Here is a 20086-nt window from a genome sequence, read left to right as displayed (position 1 = left end):
AGAAGACTCTTGAGAGTCCCAAGGAGATCCAACTAGTCAATTGTAAAGGAAATCAGTCCTGAATATTCATTGGATGGACTGAAGCTGGAGCTGAAGCTCCAGTATTTTGGCCACCTGATGTGAAGAACTGACTCACTGGAAAAGACCCTGACACTGGGAAGGACTGAAGACAGGAGGAGAAGGGGATGACAGAGGATGAGATGGTTGGATAGCATCACCGACTTGATGGGCACAAGTTTTAGTAAGCTCCGGGAGTTGGTGATGGACAGGGAGGCCTGGCGTGCTGCAATTCATGGGGTCGCAAAGAGTCGGACACGACTGAGAACTGAACTGAATTCAAATGATGTACAGAAAACTTACCTCCTCTACTTCCCTTTACTCTTCCTCATTTATATTTTGTCTTAAAATATTTCCTCTACATGTTTCAAACCACATCAAACAGTGTTACAATTTCTGCTTCAATCATCAAAAGTCAGTTATGAAACAGTATCAGGAGGAAGATGTGTTGTTATTACCCATATTTTAACTTTTTCCGTTGTCCCTGCCCTCTTACTGATGTTCTAAGGTTTTTTAATTTTATTTTCTTTCTGTTTCAGGAACTTGCTTTAGCCATTCCCTAAGAGAAAAGAGAGGTAACCATATGCTCCTTCTTTTCTCTCATCTTATGTCTTAATTTTCTCTTCATTCTTCCAGGGTATTTTCACTGGGTATAGGATTCTGGATCAAATAGTCCTTTTCCCCAGCATTTAAAAGACTGTGCCACTAACTATGACTTCAGATGAGAAATTCATTGTCATAATTGTTTGCCCCCTATAGGTAATGTGTTTCAAACTACTTTCAGGATTCTTCATTTATCTTTAGTTTTCAGTTTGACAATGATGTGTCTTGGTGTGGATTATATATTTTTCTAAGCTTATAAAGTTTTCATCTATTATTTATTTGAGTACCCTTTCAGACTCATTTTCTTTCTCCTCTCCTTCTGGAAGTATGATGAATGAATGTTGGATTCTTTTGTTATGATCCCTCAGATTCGTGAGCTTTTATTCTTTTCTTTTGTCCTCATTTTTTCTCTCTGTTGCTCAGTACAGAACATTTCTATTGTCCACTTTTAAAGTTCACTGATTATTTTACTCTGTCACTTCCACTTCTGCTGTTGAGCCCATGAAGCAATTTTTTGTTGTTTTTATTGCAGCCATATTTTTCAGTTCTATAATCTCCATGTGGTTCTTCTTAATATTTTCTGGGTATTTTGCTTGAGACTTTCTATTTCTTTGCTGAGATCTTCAACTTATTCATGTTTCAAGTGTGTTTACAATTGCTCACTGAAGTCTTTATATGATGGCAGCTTTGAATTATTTATATTTCTAGCATCTCTATCATCTCAGTATTAGGAGCTATTTGTTGTCTCTATTCATTCAAGTTGAGGTTTTTATTGCTTCTTGATATGACAAAGTGACTTTCTACTGAAACCTGGACATTCTGAGTAGAATACAAAACTGTGGATCTTATTTTTAAACCCTTTGTTTTAGTTGGATTCCTTGGACACTGCTCTGGTAGGGGAAAGGGTGTTTATAGCTTCTTAGTGCCATGTAAAGGTAGATGTCCAGATTTTCTCATTTGGTCTTCACTGACACTTAAGGAGGAGGGCTCTTGTTACTGCTAGGTGGAAGTGAGAGTACTCACTAGGTTTCTGCTAATACTATTCTGGATGGGAATGCCTCATTCCTGTTCCTCCATGTGGCCTCCACTGACACCACATTACCACTGGGCCTCGTTAATGAGTGGTTGTAAAAGTCCTGGCCTTCCCACTAGTTACCCTCTGACAGTAACACACTGGATAGTGGGAGGGACCCTTTTTTTACTGCTAGGTGGAAGTTGAAATACAGGTTCCTCACATAGTCTCCACTGGCACTGAAGGGAGGAGGGGGTAAGCCTCATTACCTGGTGGGGATAAAAGTCCCCACTCCCTATATAACTTTCTTGACACCATTCTGCCACAGGTGGAAGGGAGAAGTCTGGGCAATCTCATTAAAGCCTTGACACTGGCCTTTGCCAGCCTAGGTGAGGCTGGGGCCACAGTTCCCTTTGAGGCATTTGGCTGGAGTAGAGCATTTAACGTCTGAAAGTTTTCTGTCTTTCTAGTCCTTGGCTAGAGAGAGTAGTATTTCATTGGAGCTAGTTTTTGTCCATACTTGTTGTCAGTTCCAGGTTCCTAGTTTTTCCAGCACCCAGCCCAGGATATATGAGATGCAAAGAAAACCCAATGAACTTACCACCATGTTGTACTTGGTTTAACTTCTAGCTGGTTTAGCTTCTTCTCTTCACCTTTCAGAGTTTTCTTATTTGTTTTATATACAATGATCAGGGGTTTTAGTTGTATTCAGTGGGAAGAATAGGGGAAAATACTTTTACTCCATTTTCCTGGAAGTTCCTGTTTGTTTAATTTTATGTCCATGTCCCACAGTTAGACTGTATGAGGTATGTCTATTTTGCTTATCATAGCAATTCCAGGAACTGGCACAATATCCAGGTGATATGAAGAGAAAAGTGCTAAAAGGAAGTAGAATTAAATCTTTAAAATGTAGACTTTTGATGGTAGTACTATAGTGATTTTTCCCTTCTCTCTATACATTGTTCAGTCGCTAAATCATGTACGACTCTGCAACCTCATGGACTGCAGCATGCCAGGCTTTTTGCTCAAACTCACGTCCATTGAGTCGGTGATGCTCATCCAACCATCTTATCCTCTGTTACCCTTTTGTCCTCCTGCCCTCAATCTTACCCAGCAGCAGGGTCTTTTCTAATGAGTCATATCTTCACATCAGGTGGCCAAAGTATTGCTGTTTCAGCTTCAGCATCAGTCCTTCCAATGAATATTCAGGGTTGATTTCCTTTTGGATTGACTGGTTTGATCTCCATGCAGTTCAAGGGACTCTCAAGAGTCTTCTCCAGGACCACAATTTCAAAGCATCAGTTCTTTGGCTCTCAGCCTTCTTTACAGTCTAACTCTCACATCCATACATGACTACTGGAAAAAGCTTAACTTTGACTATATGCACCTTTGTTGGCAAAGTGATATCTCTGCTTTTTAATATGCTGTCTAGGTTTGTCATAGCTTTGATAAATTTTTCAAAAATTAGTATCTATCACCTTTATAATGGAAGAAATGAGCTTTTTTTCCCCCCGATTTATTTTCTTTCCTTTTGTTTAACTTTTATTTATTTATTTTAATTTTATTTTATTTTTAAACTTTACAATATTGTATTAGTTTTGCCAAATATCGAAATGAATCCGCCACAGGTATACATGTGTTCCCCATCCTGAACCCTCCTCCCTCCTCCCTCCCCATACCATCCCTCTGGGTCGTCCCAGTGCACCAGCCCCAAGCATCCAGTATCGTGCATCAAACCTGGACTGGCAACTCGCTTTTTAAAAGAAGAAATCAAAGCTCAAGGTTGGTGAATATATATCGAAAGCATCCATTTTTTTTGAAAGAGAGTTATTCTCCAGATTCAGATAAGTCATGTTAGAGGTCTGGGAAGAATTTGCAGATATAAATGGAAAATTGTTGTCAAAGATATTCAGAGTAAAAGAAGAGGCCAAGACTGGAGTTGGTAAGATATCCTTGCTTCACTTCATTTATATGTATCAATAAAAGAAGAAATTCTGGAGTATTTACTTGAATGAGATTGGTACCAAACCTTCACAAATGCTGAGCAGAATAATTAGAAGCTAATTCACAGATATTAAAAGACACTAATTATGAGGAGCCTGACAAGGGACACGTTAAGCCCCCAGAAATGACAGAAATGAGAGGAAGGGGTGGAGAAGTGGAGACGAATTTAAAAACAAATATTCATTTGCTCTGGTAAACTCAGTGTCCAAAGTTCATGAACATCTTGAATAACACTTTCATTTCTACTTCCAACTTCTGACCTAAATTTCCCTGCAATTAGTCCACCATGCTTATGAACTTCTTGTTTAGCCCCTCTTGTGCATGCTTAAGCAACAACTTTTCAGTTCCACCCTACTTGCCCATCCCTATTTTTTTGTTGTTGCTTAAATCCTTTGCGGAGTGCCATCATACTCCCGTGGCAGGGCAATCAACTCTTCCACTGTTAAGACAACATACATCCACTAATAACAATTCATGCCATACCAAATACGTTTCCCTTTCTACTGAAGTTACTTAATTGGTAAATCCAAGAATGCCAATGAACGTTACTGACAAGATATTTGGCAGACTCTCTACTGCCTAGTACATATCTTGGCATTTGGAGTTCAAATAATGAGAAATAGATTTAATTAACATTGACCTAAGGCATAGCTCAGTCATTGGCGAAATGAAGACTGGCTCAACAATAGTATCTAGCATTGGCTGATTAATGGCTTACTATTACCCTCAAAGAAGGTCTTTAGGGGTACACTAAATGTCTGACAGTGAACTGTTTCCTAATCCATGATTTAGCAGTTACTGGGATGACAGCACTAAAGCTGTGCCTTATTAGAATAACTGGCACAAAGTTGGGAATGACAGCTAATGACAAATAACAGAATAAGATTTCAAAAACATCTTGACAGCTTGAAATAACCAGTTAAAACTAAGAGGATAAAATTTAATAGGAATGTATATAAAGTCTCATTTTTCAATGCATTAAAAACTAACATCTCAAAAATATCAAATATGATCACAGCTAAAGTATTAATATTATAAGTTAATAGTGAACATGATCCATTTATATTTTATCAATTGACATAACACTATTGGAAGGTAATTGGGTAAATGCTTCAACAGTCATAAACTACTTTTTTCTCTTTGACACAGTAACTCCATTCCTAGAGATTTACACTGAAAAAAATTATCTAAAAATAAGAAAATGCCAAATGCTGAAAGAAACTCATTAAGGCACTATTTATAATAGCAAAACTCTAGAGACAAATGTACAATAATAATGATAATGCTTAATAATTTGATATACATCAACCACATTGTGTGTGTGGTATTCACTCAGTCATGTTCAACTCTCTGAGACCTCACAGACTGTAGCCCACCAGGCTCTTCTGTCCACAGAGTTCTCCAGGCAAGAATACTCGAGTGGGTTGCCATTCCCTTCTCCAAGGAATCTTCCTGATTCAGGGATTGAACCTGGGTCTCCTGTATTGCACGCAGATTCTTTACCATCTGAGCCACCAGGGAATTTGAACCACATATCAAACCACATATTTGAACCATATATTTGAACCATATCAACCACATTATATGCCTTAAAAGGGGAAATTTTAATCTACAAACAATAAATACTGGAGAGAATGTGGAGAAAAGGGAACCCTCTTGCTCTGTTGGTGAGAATGTAAACTGATACAACTACAAAGGAGAACAGAATGGAGATTTCTTTAAAAACTGGAAATAAAAGTACCATATGATACAGCAATCCGACTACTGGGCATATAATTAATATCAGTACTGGGGAAAAATTTTCTTAATTAAAAAAAATTTTAAGGATATTTTAAAAGGAAGAAGTGTTATTCTAAAAACAATATAGCATCAGAAATAAAGCTTGCAGTATGTGATAAAAATAAAATTATTTCCCATTCTGTGAATTGCAAAATTATATGTGCTTATGCATATTCTGGACTAAAATTATGAACAAGAATTGCATAAAAACAAAATAAAAGCAATTGCTATTAGAATATTGTGTGACTTTTTTTCCTACTCTAATACTTATTACTTTAATAGCATATAAAGTAATGAATTTTTAGCTGTATAAGACAGGACGAGAGAGATCTAAATTTATATCAGCTTATGGTCATAAAATACCCAATAGTTTTCATTAGGGTCAAAGATGTTAAATGGAAGAAGAGTTATGTCCCCAAAGAAAGAGTTAACCAGAAATCTACACAAACAGAAATCAGAACACTGAGCAAACAAGGTAAAAAAAAAAAAAAATCTCCTTCTACTTTGCCTAGTTCACAGCTAGAATATTTTATGAAAGTCTAAATGCCATAATAAGATGGAGCACATCTCTACAGAACTAATCCTTGATGACATTCCCCAGAAGGTGTGGTTTCTCTTTTCTGCTACTCTGGAACTAGAATCTGACTGGCAGGACCAGTTCAGTCCACCTCGAATTAAAACAGCACAAGGGTATTTTTCTACTATAATATCAAAACCCCACAATTTTTTTTTAAACTGTGATGCTGGTACAAAAGTGGACAAATATAACAACAGAACTGAATATAGTAACAGGCTTATAAGATAATTTAATATATAATAAACATGTCATTGCAAATCAGTGGAAGAAAGATGGATACTTTTTTGGAATGAGGCTCTTAATTGAAGTTTTCTAAAGTTAACTAACCAACTACAAGAGGATGCATTCTTTTTCTTTTTATTAATTTATTTTTATTGAAGGATAATTGCTTTACAGAATTTTGCTGTTTTCTGTCAAACCTCAACATGGATCAGCCATAGGTATACATATATCCCCTCTCTTTTGAACCTTCCTCCCATCTCCCTCCCCATCCCACCCCTCTAGGTTGATACAGAGCTCCTTGTTTGAGTTTTCTGAGCCATACAGCAAATTCCCATTGGCTATCTATTTTACATATGGTAATGTAAGTTTCCATGTTACTCTTTCCATACATCTCACCCTCTCCTCCCCTCTCCCTGTGTCCATAAGTCTATTCTCTATGTCTGTTTCTCCATTGTTGCCCTGTAAATAAATTCTTCAGTACTGTTTTTCTAGATTCTGTATATATGTGTTAGACTACAGATTTTTATATCTTTATCTTTCTCTTTCTGACTCACTTCACTCTGTATAATAGTTCTAGGTTCATCCTCCTCATTAGAACTGATCAAATGTGTTCCTTTTTATGGCTGAGTAATATTCCATTGTGTATATATACCACAACTTCTTTATCCATTCATCTGTCAACAGACATCTAGGTTGCTTCCATGTTCTAGCTATTGTAAATAGTGCTGCAATGAACATTGGGATACATGTGTCTTTCAATTTTGGTTTCCTCAGGGTATATGCCTAGGAGTGGGATTGCTGGGTCATATGGTGGTTTTATTTCTAGTTTTTTAAGGAATCTCTGTATTGTCTTCCATAGTGGCTGTATCAATTTACATTCCCACCAAGAGTACAAGAGTGTTCCCTTTTCTCTGCACCCTCTCCAGCATTTATTGTTTGTTGACTTTTTGATGAGGGCCATTCTGACAGTGTGAAGTGATATCTCATTGTAGTTTTGATTTGCATTTCTCTAATAATGAGTGATGTTGAACATCTTTTCATGTGTTTGTTAGCCATCTCTATGTCTTCTTCAGAGAAATGTCTGTTTAGGTCTTTTTCCCACTTTTTGATTGGGTTGTTTGTTTTTCTGGTATTGAGTTGTATGAGCTGCTTGAATATTTTTGAAATTAATCTTTTGTCAGTTGTTTCATTTGCTATTATTTTCTCCCATTCTGAGGGTTGTCTTTTCACCTTGCTTATATTTTCCCTTGCTGTGCAAAAACTTTTAAGTTTAATCAGGTCCCACTTGTTTACTTTTATTTTTATTTCCATTACTCCAGGAGGTGGGTCATAGAGGATCTTGCTTTGATTTATGTCATCAAGTGTTCTTCCTATGCTTCCCTCTAAAAGTTTTATAGTTTCTGGTCTTACATTTAGGTCTTTAATCCATTTTGAGTTTATCTTTGTGTTGTTAGGAAGTGTTCAAATTTCTTTCTTTTACATGTAGCTGTCCAGTTTTCCCAGCACCATTTACTGAAGAAGCTGTCTTTGCCCCATTGTATATGCTTGCCTCCTTTGTCAAAAATAAGGTACACATAGGTGCATGGGTTTATTTCTGGGCTTTCTATCCTGTTCCATTGGTCTATATTTCTGTTTTTGTGCCAGTACCATACTGTCTTGATGACTATAGCTTTGTAGTTTAACCTGAAGTCAGGAAGGTTGATTCCTCCAGTTCCATTCTTCTTTCTCAAGACGGTTTTTGGCTTTTCAGGGTCTTTTGTGTTTCCATATGAATTGTGAAATTTTTCGTTCTGGTTCTGTGAAAAATACCATTGGTAATTTGATAGGGATTGCATTAAATCTGTAGATTGCATTTGGTAGTATCGTCATTTTTACAATATTGTTTCTTCCTACCCAGGAACATGGAATATTCTCCATCTGTTTATGTCATCTTTGATTTCTTTCATTCAGTTCAGTTCAGTTGCTCAGTCATGTCTGACTCTTTGCAACCCATGAATCGCAGCACGCCAGGCCTCCCTGTCCATCACCAACTCCTGGAGTTCACTCAGACTCACGTCCATTGAGTCGGTGATGCCATCCAGCCATCTCATCCTCTGTCGTCCCCTTCTCCTCCTGCCCCCAATCCCTCCCAGCATCAGAGTCTTTTCCAATGAGTCAACTCTTCACATGAGGTGGCCAAAGTGTCTTACAATTTTCTGTGTACATTTCTTCTGTTGCCTTAGGTAAGTTTATTCTTAGATATTTAATTCTTCTTGTTGCAATGGTGAATGGGATTGAAGATATATTCTTAATTGAGGTATTTCAAATGTTAAGGAGTGCCCCTAAGAAATGGATTAAAGCTAAATAACACCTCTATACAACATGTTTAAAACGGAAGTGTTTTACATTCCAGACAATAGATAACATTTTATTGTAGGGGACACAAATGATAATTTCATTAGCTGTTTAAAATGCCCATACCTTAATACCAGCTAGATTTTCCCCAGCTTTAGCCCCAAACAGGGTAGGGAATCAATTCCAGTCTCCTCATTTCCCTGAGGGTCTGTGGTTTGTGCCCCTACAGATGCTAATTTCCATTTGGTCAAGGTTCTTACTGTGAGCAATAGAAACAATTCCAATTGATATATGAGCAAATAATTTTATTGATATCAATATTTACCATAATTGATGAGGAGACTAAGAATCTAGGTTTGGGCATAAACTAAGGCACATCCATTATCCTGATGACATGAGTGTTCTACTTCTGCTGTTGATGAAGACCCTGTCACCCAACACTGGTTAGTCAGTGACAACACAGCCACTGTGAATGAGCTCCACCTGAACACCACTTACTCCAGATGAAAATTTCCAGATGGCAGCAAATGGTCAGGCCTAGATCACATGCTCATCTACAAGGTGTCACAGAGTGAAAAGGGGGCGTTTCTCCTCTGATTTGTCTTCCCAAGGGAAAGTAGAGCTTCCCATTCCTTTTCTGAGTTACTTTAGAAAATACGAAGAGTGTTTTCATACCAGGGAGTCAAAATAATACATGCTCATTTTATGCCACCAATGACATATCCACCTTTCTCCTAAAGGCTCAAGTGAGGTCATATTCTCTTCTTTCTCTCCTGATCAAAACATACATTCAGGAAAGCATCTGATTACTATTTTCACATGAAGAAATGACAGATAATGGAAAGTGCACTGGTACCTTGCTTCTGACAGTATTTGGCCTCAGACCAATTACATAAACTATATTTGAGCCTTGAGTTCCTGATCTTTAAAATGGGAATCCCATCACATAACCTCACAGGGTAGTGGCAAAATTTCAAAATGTCACAGTACATCTGAAATGTTTCCTATAAGAAGACCAAAAAACAGGGCATGAGTAAGTGTGGAGTCCTAATATCTTAGATAGAGAGGCTACTGTAAAGATGTCTGTTTTCCTAAAATTAGACTAGAAATTCAATATAATTTAATAGTTTTTTAAACTTTGACAAATGATTCCAAGTTTACAAAGAAAATAAAATGTAAGACCCCAAACAATATTTGAAACAGAGGAATAAAATCTCATCCTTTCAGAGATCAAAATATTTTATGAAGCAATTATAATTAAAATGGGGGATTCTGGTGCAGAAGTAGGGAAATGAATGAAATGAAATAGTCAACTCATGTGTGTATAGGGATTTAGTATATAATAAAGGTGGCACTTCAGATCATGTGAGAAAAGATGGGTTATCCAATTAATGGTGTTAGAAAAATTGATTCTACACTGGAAAAAATTAACTCTTCATACTATAGCTAAAAAATAAATTTCAGGTGGATTAATATATAAATGTAAAAAAAAAACCCTTTTTAAGAACTGAAGAAAATACAGAAGAATACATTTATTCCTTTAGGATAGGGAAACCCTTTCTAATAAGTAAAACACAAAATCACAGCAATAAAAGAAAACAGTTGGACACAATGAATCAAGTTGAAAGATACAGGCAATAAAACAGAAGTAAATATTTACTACATTTTACAGACCAAAGATTATTATTTAGCTTTAAATCATAACAGTAACTCCACATAAAGATATCTATTTTGTCCAACATGGCTCCTCAAAGCAAGCCAACTACTTCATCTTAAACCAAACTTTGGGCTTCCTGGGTAGCTCAAATGATAAAGAATCTGCCTGCAATGCAGGAGACCTGGGTTCAATCCCTGGGTCTGGAAGATCCCCTGCAGAAGGGCATGGCAACCCATTCCAGTATTCTTGCCTGGAGAATCCCATGGACAGAGGAACCTGGCAGGCTACAATCCATGGGGTCACAAAGAGTCAGACATGACTGAATGACTAACACATACACAAAACAAACCACTGATCTGTTCTAACACTTGAAGGGAAACACTGACAGAGCAGCTAAAGTGCACCTTCAGAAAAATCAGAAAAAGGTATTCCTTATAAGATGCTATTGTTGGTATATTCAGTTAGAACTGAGAATGAGCTGTATCTTAGTCCCCAGTAGCACACCCACCACACAACCATTCTCACAGGTCCTGAATGACTCTGCTGTATTTACCAACAAATTATCTCCTACATCTGTCTTCCACAATATTGTGATATAATAAGAATACACACACACACATAATGATGATTGGTTGATGTGGGAAAAACTCCCCAATGATGTGGGATCAGAGTATTGTGTAGGAAGAGGAAACAGGGTTTTCCTTTAGGTGAAGTGCTGTGAACAGAATACAGGAAAAATAGGAGTTTTTCCTTTTTAGTCTTTCTAAGGGTTTTCAATAATAATATATTTTTATTTTTATTTAGATTTTGTTTTGCTCTACATTGAAATCAATTTGTGGGATGCAGCTAACATAATGCTTAGAGGGAAAGTGGAAGCACTAACCTTCTATATTAAAAAAGAAAAAAGTCATAAATTAATGACCTCAGCCTACACTTTAAAAAACTAGAAAAAGTAGGACAAATTAAACCAAAGTAAACAGAGGAAAAAATAATAATAAAAGGGCATAAATCAATGCAGTAGAAAACAACTAATAAAAACAGAGAACAATCAACAAAAAGCTAGTTCTTAGAGATCAATAAAATTAATAAAACTCTAGTCAGATTGTCAAAAAGTCATAAAAAAGAAAGAAGTTACAAATTACCTATATCAAAAGTGAGGAAGATAACATCACGACAGATCCTAAAGATACTAAGGGAATATTATGGAGAATTCTATACAAATAAACTAGACAGTTAAAATAAAACAAATTACTTGAAAGACAAAACCAAAAATCACCCCCACAAGAAACAGATAAACAGAATAGACTAAGAACTATTAAAGATTGTAGGTTAAGGAAAAAACCCACAAAGAAAACTCCAGATGGCTTAAATTTTATTAGACATTTAAAGAAGAAACAATAACAGTTCTAACAAACTCTTCTATAGAACTTAAAAAAAAAGTTGGAAAAAAAAAACTGAAAATACTTCCCAACTCATTCTATGAGATTAGCATTACCCTGACACCAAAATCATACAAAGACAGTATAAGAAAGCAACAGGTCCATATGCTCCATGAACACAAATGAAATATAAGATATCCCAGGCATAAACTGAGACTTCACACTGTCCTACAAATACAAGCAATTCAGCATTGTTGGCTGCCCTTCCAGGTCTGTTAAGTCCTGCCTCTTTTATTAGAAGGCATCCTTCTTGAGGACAGAAGTCTCAACATTTCTCTCCTCACAGCACCTCCCTTAGTCCTCAACATTTGCTGACCCATCACTACACAGATAAGACATTAAGTGTGTCCACAAATTATTTTAGAGAAAAAGCAAGAGAAGAAAGGGATTTCTGTATGATAGAAGAGAGAGGAAATTCTTGTGAGTTTTGTACAGATAGGGCCAAGGGAAAATTACACATGTGAAAATAAAGAGTATGTGAAAGAGTGTCCTTGGTACTCAACAAATGCAATAATTTCATTTTTTTTTAAATGACAACTGTTTCCATGTTTGAATACAAAGCTTTAGTGAAAGCAAACTATACAGTGGTTCCTCATTCCTGAGGTTGCTGATGATGACTTCCTCTTCTCATTGATTACATTTGGTGAAACAATTCAAAGGCTGAGATGTAAACACATTCTGTTTCAGGTGCATGACCTTCTCCTGGGCTCATCACAGGAGCGATTATAGCTGAAGACACAAGGTCCTACCAGCAGAACTTTCCTCTTTGGCCATGTAGTTCTGGACCTTCTAAACATCAAAGCAGAGAAAAGGCCAGAGGAAGTGACTCATTTTTGCCTGATGCAAATTGCAGGCTTCTAATGAAGAAAAGCAATATGTACATCCCTAGTGTGTAAAGTCTGTATAATTTAGGACTTATGGAGCTGAAGAGATTGAGGATGACACTGGAGGTATGGTAGGCCATGGAATGTCAAATGTTGAAATCCTGGTAAGATTAAACATTAAAACCCTCCTCTTTTCCAGTTCCCTGTAGGATGTGAATTACAAATCATTGATGGGGGCAAAACTGGGATGAAGCTGGAGAACATATTACCAAGTAGGCACTTAAAAATGTTTGTGAGAGCTAGCTTCTCTGGATGAGAACTCAACCTACTTCCATGGTAACCAATGGGTATCAAATCTAAAAATCCTGAATCAGAAGAGACCATCTCTTCTCTGAGTTACTGCCTAGGACTCCAAGGAACTCCAACACATTAACCTTTCCAGATTACTTTTTTTGCTACTAGCCTAGGAGTTTCCTGAAGTGGGTGGTGGTGGCAGGAGGCAGGACTGTGTCCTATTCACTTTGTAACCTTAGCAACGGACCCAGAAGAGCTGTTTCCTGAAGGTTTGCTGAACTATAAGCATGCATCTATTTTCCTATTTCTTGCAGACTATTCCAATGATGTGTTGGGCACCTGTCTCCCTCACTAAATCATGAATTTCTTGAGGGTGAAATCCATGTCTGACTTATCTTGGTACACACATGCTCCCTGTATTGAAAACCATGCCTAAGACAGAGTAAGCACTCAGTTTGAGTCTGCTGAGTAACTTAAATGCATATGTGCATGAAAGCACAAAAAGAGCCTCCCTAAACTTTATCAATATATCTCAATAAAGCTGGAGAGGAAAAATGAGGCTCCTTCTTTCTGACAGTCAATTAGTTGCTTTACTACTTTCCTGCAGCCTAGAGCTTACCACCTGGGGCATCTAAAGTTATCTATTAGTAAAGCAGTTCTCAAACTGATGTGGATTCGAATTATCTAGAGGTCCAGGTTCTTTGATATACAATAGGGCCTGGGCCATTGTAGTTTCACTAATTTTCCCAGATGATTCTAACACCAACCCAAACTGGAGAACTAATACTTTTCAGCAGTGCTTATCAACCTTTTTCATGTTGTACCACCATAGAGCATGATACTTATTCATCATATTGGAACAAACAAGATGAAGCTACTTGCAGCCAGGGGACTCAAACTCTTACCCACCAAGGATGCTTTCATTCACTGGGAACACCAGCTGGAATGCTCTGCAGAACCCTAATACTCAAACAGTGACCTGGGGATGAACAGCTTCAGGATCAACCAAGACCTTGTTAAAAATGCAAATCTCAGGCCTCCCCAGGCTCCTGAAAGAGCATTTTAACAAGATTTCCAGAAGATGTGCAAGAACATGAAAGACTAAAAAGCCCTGATTTTAACTCCCCTAACCTTGAAACTCGGAGAAGGCAATGGCACCCCACTCCAGTACTCTTGCCTGGAAAATCCCATGGACAGAGGAGCCTGGAAGGCTGCAGTCCATGGGGTTGCTAAGAGTCGGGCACGACAGAGCGACTTCACTTTCACTTTTCACTTTCATGCATTGGAGAAGGAAATGGCAACCCACTCCAGTGTTCTTGCCTGGAGAATCCCAGGGACGGGGGAGCCTGGTGGCCTGCCGTCTATGGGGTCGCACAGAGTCGGACACGACTGAAGTGACTTAGCAGCAGCAGCAGCAGCAACCTTAAAACTTGACTTCTTGGCTTCACACTCAAAGATGTCTGGCTCTAGGTGAGTCAAGTGTGCCTAGGAAGCATCACTAGAAACAAAGCTAGTGGAGGTGATGGAATTTCAGCTGAGCTATTTCAAATCCAAAAGATGATGCTGTGAAACTGCTCCACTCAATATACTGGCAAATTTGGAAAACTCAGCAGTGGCCACAGGACTGGAAAAGATCAGTTTTCATTCCAATCTCAAAGAAAGGCAATGCCAAAGAATTGGCATTCTCAAAGAATTGTTTGAGAATGTTCAAACAACTGCACAATTGCATTCATTTCACATACTAGCAAAGTAATGCTCAAAATTTTCCGAGCCAGGCTTCAACAGTATGTGAACTGAGAACTTCCAGATGTTCAAGCTGGATTTAGAAAAGGTAGAGGAAGCAGAGATCAGATTGCCAACATCTGTTGGATCATTGAAAAAGTGAGAGAGTTCCAGAAAAACTCTACTTTGGGTTTATTGATTATGCCAAACCTTTGACTGTGTGGATCACAACAAACTGTGGGAAATTCTTACAGAGAAAGGAATACCAGACCACCTGACCTGCCTCCTGAGAAATCTGTATGCAAGTCAAGAAGCAACAGTTAGAACTGGACATGGAAAAACAGACTGTTCCAAATCGGGAAAGGAGTACGTCAAGACTGTATATTGTCACCCTGCTTATTTAACTTCTATGCAGAGTACATCATGAGAAATGCTGGGTTAGATGAAGCACAAGCTGGAATCAAGATTGCCGGGAGAAATATCAATAACCTCAGATATGCAGATGACACCACCCTTATGGCAGAAAGCAAAGAAGAACTAAAGAGCCTCTTGATGAAAGTGAAAGAGGAGAGTGAAAAAGTTGGCTTAAAACTCAACATTCAAAAAACTAAGATCATGGCATCCAGTCCCATCACTTCATGGCAAATAGATGGGGAAACAATGGAAACAGTGAGAGACTTTATTTTCTTGGGCTCCAAAATCACTGCAGATGGTGATTGCAGCCATGAAATTAAAAGATGCTTACTCCTTGGAAGGAAAGTTATGACCAACCTAGACAGCATATTAAAAAGCAGAGACATTACTTTGCCAACAAAGGTCCATCTAGTCAAGGCTATGGTTTTTCCAGTAGTCATGTATGGATGTGAGAGTTGGACTATAAAGTGGGCTGAGCGCCGAAGAATTGATGCTTTTGAACTGTGGTGTTGGAGAAGACTCTTGAGAGTCACTTGGACAGCAAGGAGATCCAACCAGTCCATCCTAAAGGAAATCAGTCCTGAATATTTACTGGAAGGACTGATGCCGAAGCTGAAACCCCAATACTTTGGCCACCTGATGCGAAGAACTTACTCATTGGAAAAGATCCTGATACTGGGAAAGATTGAAGGCAGGAGGAGAAGGGGACGACAGAGGATGAGATAGTTGGATGGCATCACCAACTCAATGGACATGAGTTTGAGTAAACTCTAGGAACTGGTAATGGACAGGGAAGCCTGGCGTGCTGCAGTCCGTGGAGTCGCAAGGAGTTGGACACAACTGAGCGATTGAAATGAACTGAACTGAAGTAAGTGTATACTGTCACCCTGCTTATTTAACTTATATGCAAAGTACATCATGTGATGTGCCAGGTTGGATGAATCATAAACTGGAATCAAGATTGCTAGGAGAAATATCAATAACCTCAGATATGCAGATGACACCACCCTTATGGCAAAAAGTGATGAGGAACTAGAGCCTGTTGAAAGTGAAAGAGGAGAGTGAAAAAGTTGGCTTAAAACTCAACATTCAAAAAACTAAGATTATGGCATCCAGTCCCATCACTTCATGGCAAATAGATGGGGAAACAATTGAAACAGTGAGAGACTATTTTCTTGTGCTCCAAAATCACTGTAGATGGTGACTGCAGGCATGAAATTAAAAGATGCTTGCTCCTTGAAAGAAACGCTATGAGCAACCTAGACAGCATTTAAAAAGCAGAGACATTACTTTGCAAACAGAGGTCCATATAGTCAAAGCTATGGTTTTTCCAGTAGTCATGCATGGATATGAGAGTTGGACCATAAAGAAGACTTGAGTGACAAAGAATTGATGCTTTTGAACTGTGGTGATGGAGGACTGCAAGATCATCAAGCCAGTCATTCCTAAAGGAAATCAGCCCTGAATATTTATTGAAAGGACTGATGCTGAAGCTGAAGTTCCAATACTTTGGCCACCTGATGTGAAGAGCTGACTTATTAGAAAAGACCTTGATGCTGGGAAAGATTGAAGGCAGAAGGAGAAGGGGATGACAGAGGACGAGATGGCTGCATGGCATCACCAACTCAATGGACATGAATCTGAGCAAGCTCCAGGAGATGGTGAAGGACAGGGAAGTCTGGCGTGCAACAGTCCATGGGGTTACAAAGGGTTGGACAAGACTGAGCGACTGAACAACAAACCTTGAAACTCTAACTCTTCTCTGACCCAAACAAAACCTGTGTGTGTCCAGGAAAAGACATGACTCTTCCTTCCCTGTAGTTGACTCAGAGAAGCAGGGGAAGTGGGGAAGAAATCTGCTGAGCTCAGCTACAACCACTGTTTTACACTTGAGGTCACTGGAGGGGACTGGGGGTGGGGGTTGTGGTATATGTGGTGTTTCATTCCTGGCAGAGCACCGCTGAGCCACAGTTTAATGAACATAATCTTAGATGTTTTAAAAAAAAAGTAAGAATTCTAAAAAATGGTGAAGAAAAGTCTATACTCTCTCTCTACACCTGAGATATATCCAGGACAGTTTTCTCTTCCGTTCCTGCAACCATGACTCTAGTTCATTCATTCACTCATTCATTCCTTGAGCATTGATTTTGTGGCCAGTATCACATTCAGTTCAGTTGCTCAGTTGTGTCCAACTCTTTGCGACCCCATGAATCGCAGCACACCAGGCCTCCCTGTCTATCACCAACTCCCGGAGTTCACTCAAACTCACATCCATCGAGTCGGTGATGCCATCCAGCCATCTCATCCTCTGTTGTCCCCTTCTCCTCCTGCCCCCAACCCCTCCCAGCATCAGAATCCTTTCCAATGAATCAACTCTTCGCATGAGGTGGCCAAAGTACTGGACTTTCAGCTTTAGCATCATTCCTTCCAAAGAACACCCAGGACTGATCTCCTTTAGAATGGACTGGATGGATCTCCTTGCAGTCCAAGGGACTCACAAGAGTCTTCTCCAACACCACAGTTCAAAAGCATCAATTCTTCGGCACTCAGCTTTCTTCACAGTCCAACTCTCACATCCATACATGACCACAGGAAAAACCATAACCTTGACTAGACAGACCTTTCTTGGCAAAGTAATGTCTCTGCTTTTGAATATGCTATCTAGGTTGGTCATAACTTTCCTTCCAAGGAGTAAGCATCTTTTAATTTCATGGCTGTAATAACCATCTGCAGTGATTCTGGAGCCCAAAAAAATAAAGTCTGACACTGTATCACATTGGGTACCAGAAATAAAAATCTGAAACAACATTTCGGTTGTTGCTCAAACCTCTGCCCACAGCCTCTCATCCTCCCAATCCACACTGCCTACTACACCAGACTACCCTTCATAGAATGTGTATTTCAGTGTCACTCCCATGGACCAGGTGATCTCAAGGATGCCAACCTTCTTTATTTGCTGGCCTATCTCCTAGCATTTTCCTATATAGACCTACCAATCCCTGAAGTTGGACTTCCCTTTAAATATGGTGAGCACTTTGCTGCTGGAATCAGATTCAGCAAGTCTAGAAAGCAGCCCAAGCCTCTGTATTTTTGTGAAGTTCCTTGATTGGGGCTGATGTACAGCCATGACTGAGAAACACTTGTTAACAAGATCAGAGACATTACCCCTGTCCTCTGGACACTCACAGCCCAGCCACGCAGTGTGTGAAGGCAATGATAATTGAAAGTGGGAGCTGTGGTACTCAGTACAGTGTTGACATCAACACAGGTGCCCCAATCCTGATCAGGACATCCAGGAGGCTGGCTGGAGGAGAGGGGATCTGAAATGCTGTTTTGTAGGATAATGAGAGGAAGTAAGATACTCAGGCAGGAGATTCGGTGTGAAGCTTTGTAACACCTCAGGGAACTAGAGTGAATTTAAGAGTGCAAGGTGGCATCAGGAGGAGAGGAAGGTGAGGCACACGGTCAGATTTCAGAAAGTCTGCTACGCCACACTAGAGAATCTGGTCTTAATCACACAATGGGGTGCAGGAGGGCAGCATGGGAGATTTTAATCAGGAATACAGACCTAAACTTGAGTCTCAAATAAGCAGCCTGAAGGTTTTGCAGAGGATGTGTGAGAAGACAGGGGTGGGGCTGAGGGCATGGAAGTCCAGCACAAGAAGGCTAGTTGGAAAAGCCACATGGGGTTAAGCAGAGCGACAGAAAGACAACTGTCATGACTTGGTTCTGCTCCTTGTGGCTAGGCAGCCTCCATCAAGTCGTGTCATTTCTCAGGGCCTCAGTCTCTTCATCTGTAACATCTGTGGGTTGCAACACATAACCAGAAAGATCATCCTCAGTGCTACAAGCCCATGATGTGGTGAAATTTAGTCTGGGAGACAGTTTGTGTTCTGTTTTTTTTTTAATTGTGGTAAAATACACATAACGTAAAATTTACCATTTTAACCATTTTTAAGTGCACAGTTCAGTGTTATGAAGTACATTCACACTGTTGCGCAACCGTCACCACCACCCCGTCCACCTCCATAACTCTTTTATCTTCCTCAGCTGAAACTGGCCCCACTGAACACTAACTCCCCGTTTTCTCCTCCTCCCAGCCCCTGGCAATCACCATGCTACTTTCTGGCTCTATGAACTGAACTACTCTAGAAATCTCATACAAGTGGAATCATAGAGTATTTATCCATTTGTGACCGGCTTATTTCACTTAAAACAATGTTTTCAAGGTTCATCCTTATTGAAGCTTGTATCAGAATTTCCTTCCACTGTAGACATATACCATATTTTGTCCATCTATTCATCTCTTGATGAACACTTGGATGGCATCTACCTTTGACTTTTGTGAATAATGCTACTACAGAGATGAGAGTACAAACATCTGTTTAGGGCAAGTCCTGCTTTCAATTCTTTTGAGAATATACTTAGATGTGGGACCACTGGATCCCATGGTCTATATTTAATTTTTTGAGGCACCGACAAAACTGTTTTCCACAGTGGCTACTACAGCATTTTACATTTCTACCAGTAAAGTACAAGTTCCAATTTTTCCAAACCTCATAACACTTGTTATTTTCTGGGGGGTTTTTTTGACAGTACCATCCTAATGGGTGTGAAGTGGTATTTCATTGTGATTTTGATTTGTATTTCTCTAATGATTAGCAATGTAGAACAACTTTTCATGGCTTTGCTGGCCATTTTCTTTTTTGGACTTATAAGCTGTTCAAGCCCTTTACCCAATTTTTAATTCAGTCTTTGCTTTTTTGTTGTTCAGCTATAGGAGCTCTTTATATATTTTAGGTATTAATCTCTCATAGACATATGATTTACAAATTGTTTCCATTCAATGGATTGCTCTTTCATTCTGTTGAGTGTGTCCAGTTTGTCTGTTACTTTTGTTGACTGTTCCTTTGGTATCAGATCCTAGAAGTTACTGCCAAATCCAATGTCATGAGACTTTCCTCTATGTTTCCTCTAAGGTTTTTATAGGTTTAGCTCTTACATTTGGGTCTTTTATCTATTTTCAGTTAATCTTTGTATATGATATATAGTAAGAGTTCACTTAATTCTTTTGCATTTGGGTATTCAGTTTTCCCAACACCACATTGAAAATACTGTATTTTCCCTATTGAATTAGCTTGATGCCCT

General features: G+C 38.9%; 1 protein-coding gene across 5 annotated transcripts in view; it reads right to left on the bottom strand.

The window, feature by feature from the left end:
• LOC129634848 (C-C chemokine receptor type 1-like) overlaps positions 1–20086 on the bottom strand; it is a 250081-nt gene that overhangs the window by 150984 nt on the left and 79011 nt on the right. For 2 of the 5 annotated variants that reach the window (XR_008705942.1, XR_008705940.1), the window contains one exon: positions 18337–18741. The exons of the other annotated variants lie outside the window; for them this stretch is intronic. The gene's annotated coding sequence lies outside the window, so the exon portion shown is untranslated. Of the gene's footprint in view, positions 1–18336; positions 18742–20086 lie in introns of those variants that run through there. 5 annotated transcript variants of the gene reach the window in all.

The sequence above is a fragment of the Bubalus kerabau genome, chromosome 20 (genome assembly GCF_029407905.1).
Source record: "Bubalus kerabau isolate K-KA32 ecotype Philippines breed swamp buffalo chromosome 20, PCC_UOA_SB_1v2, whole genome shotgun sequence".
NCBI classification, from domain to species: domain Eukaryota; kingdom Metazoa; phylum Chordata; class Mammalia; order Artiodactyla; family Bovidae; genus Bubalus; species Bubalus kerabau.
This window is presented reverse-complemented; position numbering and strand designations above follow the sequence as displayed.